The sequence below is a fragment of the Arachis ipaensis genome, chromosome B7 (genome assembly GCF_059453495.1).
Source record: "Arachis ipaensis isolate K30076 ecotype BB chromosome B7, ASM5945349v1, whole genome shotgun sequence".
NCBI lineage: Eukaryota > Viridiplantae > Streptophyta > Magnoliopsida > Fabales > Fabaceae > Arachis > Arachis ipaensis.
The window spans coordinates 121,016,133-121,023,886 of NC_142442.1; the positions used below are offsets into that span (position 1 = coordinate 121,016,133).

The 7,754-nt window shown below is 35.8% G+C and overlaps 1 pseudogene; it reads left to right on the plus strand.

Moving 5' to 3' along the window:
* On the plus strand, positions 1 to 2,443 carry LOC107607558 (GDP-fucose transporter 1 pseudogene; annotated as a pseudogene).
* Positions 2,444 to 7,754: the final 5,311 nt, after the last annotated feature.

Consider the following 7,754-nt stretch of genomic DNA (forward strand, 5'->3'; position numbering starts at 1 on the left):
ATGCCATCATACACCAGAAAACAAATTCTAATCTACATTAAGCAAAGACAAAACAAAACACGAAGGAAGATAAAAGGAAACAGAAAGAAGCAGAAGAACACTAACCTGGTAATGTGAAGGAAATAAACCCAAGGAGATGATGCTACGGCAGAAGATCAAACCAAAACCACAGAGTGCGAAAGGAAAGTAGAAAATGCTCTTTTGGAAGAAGAAAGCAGTAGAGAAATGAAGCAAACGAGGGAACTGAAGAAGGAAAACCAAAACAGTTTTGAAAAAATAAAATAACGCAAATACCCCTGGAAAGCAAAGCAAACGTGAGAGCAAAAGGGGGAAAACCCCCTCGCAATAAATGCCCCCTAGGAAAAAGTAACTAATAAATCACGCCTCGAAAAACGCAATGGGCACAGCGGATACGGAAGAGTCACGTCAGACCTAAGCGGTCAGACGAATCTTCCACAAAACAAAACTGAGACACCGACCTCATCTCGGAAAAACCAAACGACCACTCGAGAAAAACTAAAGGCCTAAACCCACGGTGAAAATAGCATCTCCCAGCGACAGACCGACCTCGCTCGCTCTCCCGCTGCGGGGGCAACTGTTACGGATCCGAGCCACGGATCCAGGACCCGAGACTGTACCCAACCCCGGCTTCTCGGGTCCGACCCGCACCTCGCTCAGAAGGCCCAAAAAGCTGGCCCTCTAGAGCTCCTAACCGACTTTTGAATTCACACGTCCATCTTATCTTAACCAGATAAGATAAGATAAGAATACCCATCATCTATAAATAGAGGACAAAAGTCCCTCCAGGTATTCATTCATTCCACACACCTTCTACCTCTTAGATCCATTCTGACTTGAGCGTCGGAGTGTCTTTGCAGGTACCTCCCCCCATTACTCCAGTCAGGCAACCCGGCTTCAGCTCAGGTTTGCGGGTTCCCGATCCACCCTTCAAACCGTACCGGAGACATTTCGTACAATATGCAAATTGATATAAGAAAAACATGACATTTTAATAGATGCATATCCATTTGTTAATTAGTAGAAATGTTTGTATAATATTAAACAAATTAGCCCAATAACTGCAAGCCATATATAACGTGGGTTACCTTGAAACTCTTTTAACATAAAACAACAAAGCCGATGATCAATGCTATGCCAGTAGACTCAGTACTATTCAGTCTTTTTACGTATTATTCCAAGAATATTTTGGGTATTGCATTACCTGTTGGATGGGAAGTGTTAAGATGCAGCAATTTTTGTATTTTGTAATTATTAATTGGCTATTAATAGTATTTTTAATGGTATGAAATTACATTTAATAATTAGAAATCACTCACTTTTTTTTTATAGTTAAGTACTAACCACAAAACACAAAAGTTGCTGGTTCTCTAGACTTTCTCTCTGTCTCCCTGTTGCATAACAAATATTTTACCAGCTACCTTTTCGTATATGGCATAGCAGTATTTTAATAAAGTGAATAAGGCATGTGAAAATTTTCCTAAATTATATTATTTATACTCATGAACTTTATAAATACAGATAAAATTATTCATAAATAAAGAAATTAATATTGTACTTATAAAAAAAGATAAGTTTTATAGGATAAAAGTATTTAAATTTTAATTTTTTTGTTAATTTTTGTTAATAAATTTTTAAATTATCCTATTATTTATCTTTTTTTTCAAATTCCAAACGTTCACAATCCTCACTACCACCAATACTTTTCTAATTATTACGGTCTCTCATTTTCCTCTCCTTGTGATCAGTTACCAACACCTTTTTAATTACTACTATCTCTCCTCCTTTTTTCCACAGAATTTTTTCAGTCTTCTCATCATTATCAATAAATACGCCATCACCCAATTTAACTACCCCGACCTCTTAATAGCATTCCAGTACCTCATTTCCGGTTTCGTCGTTTACCTTCTCGACAAATTAAGGTTCCTCCACCACTATCCCTTCACTATATCGACATCGCCAAGCGCTTCTCCCCCGTCGTACTCATCTTCTTCCTCGTCATCTTCACCAACACCAACTTCCTTCGCCACGCCAATATCGACACCTTTATCATCTTTCGATCTCTCACCCCTCTCCTTGTAGCCCTTACGGATACCGTCTCCTGCCACAATCCTTGCCCTTCTAAGCTCACATTTTTCTTCTTCATCGGTATCCTTGTCGGCGCGGGGTATATCGCCACTAATTCTGCTTTTACTCTCACAGCTTATTTTTTGGATTTTGCTTATCTTGTCACAATCACTATTGAGATGGTTTACATCAAATACATGATTATGGATCTAGGGTTAAACACTTGGGCTTTTGTTTTGTACAATAATTTTTGCCTCTCATGATCGCGCTCATGATCGCGCCCTTGTTCTAATTTCTTACCAGTGATAATCTTGAGGTTTTTAATGCTCTGAGATCCGATTCCAGAGTGCTTGTTTGATCGTCCCATAAAAAAAGGAATGATGATGGTAAGAGGTGATGATGGTGGTGACGGTGGATGGTAGCAGCGGAGAGGAGAAGGAGAAGGAGAGGCAGTGATAATCAAAAAAGTGTTAGTGGTGATGAAAGTTGTGAAAATTTGGAATATTAAAAAGATGAAAGGTAAGATAATTTAAAAATTTTATAAAAAAATAAAAAAAATTAGAGCTTTGATATTTTTGTATACATCAAATGAAGGTTATCTAACTTGTTCATTTGGTATAAATCTATCAGAGCGCATAAATATCTCTTCCAATTTTACAAATAGTTCAAGTGTCTGAATCTTCAAAAACCTAGACCGATAAAATATTGCTTGCATCTTGTCGTCACTTTTATATGGGAAAACTTATATTGACCATATCTATAATTGAAACACTATTAGTGATCGTACAAAATTTCAAAAATATACTTTTGACCAAGCTAATCCAACTTTTACAAAATACTATGTTGTAAATCAGAGAAACAACAATTTATAAAATCACCAATCAAATAATTATTGTTAAAGGTTGTTTCGTCCATTGTTTTTGTAATTTTACCATTGTGGTGAGCAACTACGATAATTTTATCCCATATGAAGATAATAGTGAAATTAACAAGAATATTTACTCTTTTTTTATATTCAAATTACATTATCAAACAAGGACGAGTTCAGAAAAACTACATCAATAAATAAGTTATATAATATAAAATACATTACAAAAACGTACTAATAAAAAATATATTTTAAACAATAGATTCTAATATGTTTATGTTCATAAAAGCTACGGTGGTTATAAGACTTTAAAATTAAAGTCACATTTTTTTACATTTTAATAACATTTTTTTAGCAACACTTAAAAAGGTATTACTTTAATTTTAACCACATTTTTTAAAACATAGTAGCTATCATAATCACTTTAGTATAAACATACAAAAATAAACCATTTTAAAATATAAAAAATATGTGTACCTTTTATTGGCAAAGTGATATACAATAATTTTTTGTATAAAATATAAAATTCAACAATAATAAAATTTATGTAAGATCTTTTAGCAATTTTTTTCAATGAAAATCAAAGAATAATTAATAAAAAATTCATCTTTTATTTTATTATTTTTTTATTATTAAAGATAAATAATATTTAAATTGAACTTTTACTTATATTAGTCTGAACCTTAAGTATGTTTAATAATTTAATTAATAATATAAGCTAATTACATATTCTATTTTTTAAATAGAAAATAAAATTATATAATATATAATAACCTCATGCACACCTACTATTATTAAATTTTGTTGCAAAAAGTCGGGGGATCCGTCCCTGGCACATCAAAGTTCATGTAGATCGCAATGGTTTATGTTATGTTATCTTTTGCAGCTCCTTATAAATCGCAGTCGATCTTTCCTTTTTGTTTGTACCAAGTAAATCCAAGTGGCTCTGTGCTTTTTCTTTTTCCACATAGAAATTGCAGTGGCTCTTTCCTTTTTGTTTTTACCAAGTAAATCACAGAGGCTATTTTCTTTTTTTTCTTTTGTACATGTAAATCGCGTTGATTTTTGTGTTTTTTTCTTTTTCTTTTTCTTTTAATTTACGAGTAAATCACATCTAACCACTGCGATTCAAAAACACAACGCGAATATCTGCAGCTAATTTTACACTTTCATCATCACATTGTCTTTTGGTGATTTCATTTATTTTTTAAATTGCTCAACATCCAGAGTGATTTACTAACAATATAAAAAAGTGTAAAGTTGCACATCCCCAGTGCGATTTAGGTTATAATTAGTAAATGTTAAGGAGCCAATGCAATTTACTAACAAAAAGATGAAAATTGTATAAATAATCTTGGATCAGGGAAAATACTTTATTAATTTTTTTAATTTTAAATAAGTAAAAAATTCTTGAATAAAATATTAGATATTAAATATTAAATGTTATTATTTGCTCAACTTAAAAAGTAGGAGTCTCTCAACGAAACCTACTTACTGAAATTCAAAATCGTTATATAATGTAACCAAGATTTTGAAATTGAACCGGTTAATGAACGGATGGAATTAGAAGTTCAAAGGTTTATTGACATTGAATCGAATAGAATCTATGCTAAAATTTTAAAAAGAAGTACCCACCTAGGATTAGTGTGCTCTGCTAGGGTTTTGATCCCTATAAGGATTTGTGACTCAATTGAGTCTTAATTTCAAAATTGTTTATTGTTACGTGACTAGCTAGAACACATTCTGTAACCTGGCCTGTGTCTCTCAGGTGTAGTGCACGCGATACTGAACGATGGCAATGGAGAGAAGGAATTTACTGATGCACGAAATTCTGTATCACTACAAATTTTCTTCGACAAGTATACCGAATTGTCATCAAGTAAAAACTCACAATAGAGTAAGATCAAATTCCACAGAAATTGATTGGTTGAGCAACTTTAATTAGAGGAGTGTTCTAGTTGAACTAAGCAAAATTGGGTTGAGAATTGCAGAAATTTAAATGACGGGAAATCGTAAATAACAAGAAATATAAATGACAGAAAGTAAATGGCAGAATATAAAGTGCAGAAAGTAAATTGCAGAAACTTAAATGGGAATGGGGATGATGAACATCAAAGTAAACAGCAGAATATAGAGAATGGGAAGATCAGAAATAGGAAGCTCATTGGGTTCAGGAGATGTTGCATTCTCCAGATCAAGTTCATTCTCATCTCTTCCTCAATCCATGCAACTCATTGATCTCTTGGCAATCTTAGGTGATTGAATCCCAATTCCTTGGCAATTCAATCTCTCTAAGCTTGAACAATTGCCCAATTCTTTGATCTAATTGCTCATGGGAAGAGATGAAGTACGATCACTGATTATACCACATGTTTTTCTAGATCAAAGTATTGGTAGGATTATATGTCACTATATCCATCTAACCCCCAATCCAGTCCAACATGAGAAAGTATTTCTAGCCTGATTTCCTCATTCCTCTTCCAAGGTTCAGAGAAAATCTAAGTATAAGCAATTTCTCTTCCGAGACAATTGCTCAATTGGATGAAGAGCGAAAGCTTTCAAGCAAATCAAAGAAAATGAAAAGAAGAAGAAGAATAAGAACTATAATTGATCCATTGAATTACAACAGAGCTCCCTAACCCAATGAAGTGGAGTTTAGTTGTTCATAGCTCTGGGAATGGAAGGTGGAAATGTAAATTGCATTTTTAAAATAAACTGAATTATAGAGAAAAGTAAATACAGAGTGTTTACAATCCTGAATTCCCATATCCCAATCTCTCTTTTCTAATTCAAAACTACCCCTATATATACTACTTCTCTGATCTTCAGTTAAATCTACAAGTCTCTGAATGTGGGCCTTTGAGCTCAGTTGAAGCAGTTACAATCTCATTAGGCTTTGCTCAGCTTGCTGGAAGAGTTTGAGTTAGGTAACTTTCACGTTAATCAGGCCGTTAGTGTGATTAACGTCAAGTGTAAATTCCTGGTTCGAAGACGTTAGTGACACTAACTTGGTCACTAACGTTTCCAAACCCCTTGAGTCACGTTAATCCCACCGTTAGTGGCACTAACGTGGCCACTAACATAGCCTTTCCTAATCCTTGATCACGTTAATGGTACTAACTTCACCATTAACGTCCAAAACACCCTTTCCTCCACGTTAATGGCCCACATTAGTGGCATTAACGTGGGTATACCTTAGCTTGAACACGTTAGTGGTGCTAACTTCACCACTAACGTTGCAAACTCCCCCTTCTTCCACGTTAGTGGCACTAACGTGGACTTCTCTGGCCATTCCTCACGTTAGTGGTGTTAACTTCACCACCAATGTCTTGAGCTCTTCCTTCTTCTATGTTAGTGCCCACGTTAGTGGCACTAACATGGCCATTAACGTGGGCTTCTCTGGCCATTACTCACGTTAGTGGTGTTAACTTCACCACTAACGTCTTGAGCTCTTCCTTCTTTCACGTTAGTGCCCACGTTAGTGGCACTAACGTGGGCTTAATTGGCCTTCGAACATGTTAGTGGTGCTAACTTCACCACTAACGTTGCAAGCTATCCCTTCTTCTACGTTAATGGCCACGTTAGTGGCACTAACGTGGCTCTTCTCTACTTCTTCTTACCTAAAATCAATCAAACAAAGTGCATCAAAGTCTTGCTCTTAATCATGAGATGATGCATCATTCATTCTATCATTCAATCCTTGCACTATTCTCATGAAATTGTTTAGAATTCACAATGTTTGCTTGAATCAAGGTATGAATGCATATTGAACCAAATACTTGCTTATTACCTAAGAAAATGCATGAAACTACCTTAAAACATACTAAAAATGGCTTGTGAAACTAGTCAAAATGCCCTGGCATCATTTACCTCAAGTACCTGATGCACCAGGAACTGAGGGAGAGGAGGTAGTGATCTTAGAAGAGGAGGACGTTTGGTGCACGAATTGTGAATCACACTTTTCACAACGCGTACCACTAACCAGCAAGTGCACTGGGTCGTCCAAGTAATACCTTACGTGAGTAAGGGTCGAATCCCACGGAGATTGTTGGTTTGAAGCAATCTATGGTTATCTTGTAAATCTTAGTCAGGAAGTCAATTATGTTTATCAGTTGAATTGTGAATAACCAGTAGAGCATAAATTAAAGGTTACTTGTTGTGCAGTAATGGAGAATATGTTGGAGTTTTGGAGATGCTTTGTCTTCTGAATCTCTGCTTTCCTCTGTCTTCTGATTCATGCACGCACGTCCCCCTATGGCAAGCTGTGTGTTGGTGGATCACCGTTGTCAATGGCTACCTTCCATCCTTCCAGTGAAAACTATGCTCACGCGCTCTGTCACAGCACGGCTAATCACCGGTTGGTTCTCGATTCGGTTGGAATAGGATTTACTATCCTTTTGCGTCTGTCACTAACGCCCAGCCTTCAGGAGTTTGAAGCTCGTCACAGTCATTCAATCCTTGAATCCTACTCGGAATACCACAGACAAGGTTTAGACTTTTCCGGATTCTCATGAATGCCGCCATCAGTTCTAGCTTATACCACGGAGATTCTGATCAAGGAATCTAAGAGATACTCATTCAATCGTATATAGAACGGAGGTGGTTGTCAGGCACACGTTCATGATTTGAGGAAGGTGATGAATGTCACAGATCTTCACCTTCATCACGGTTAAGCGCGAATGAACATCTTAGATAGGAACAAGCGTTTTTGAATGGAAAACAGAAATACTTGCATTAATTCATCGAGACACAGCAGAGCTCCTCACCCCCCAACAATGGGGTTTAGAGACTCATGCCATCA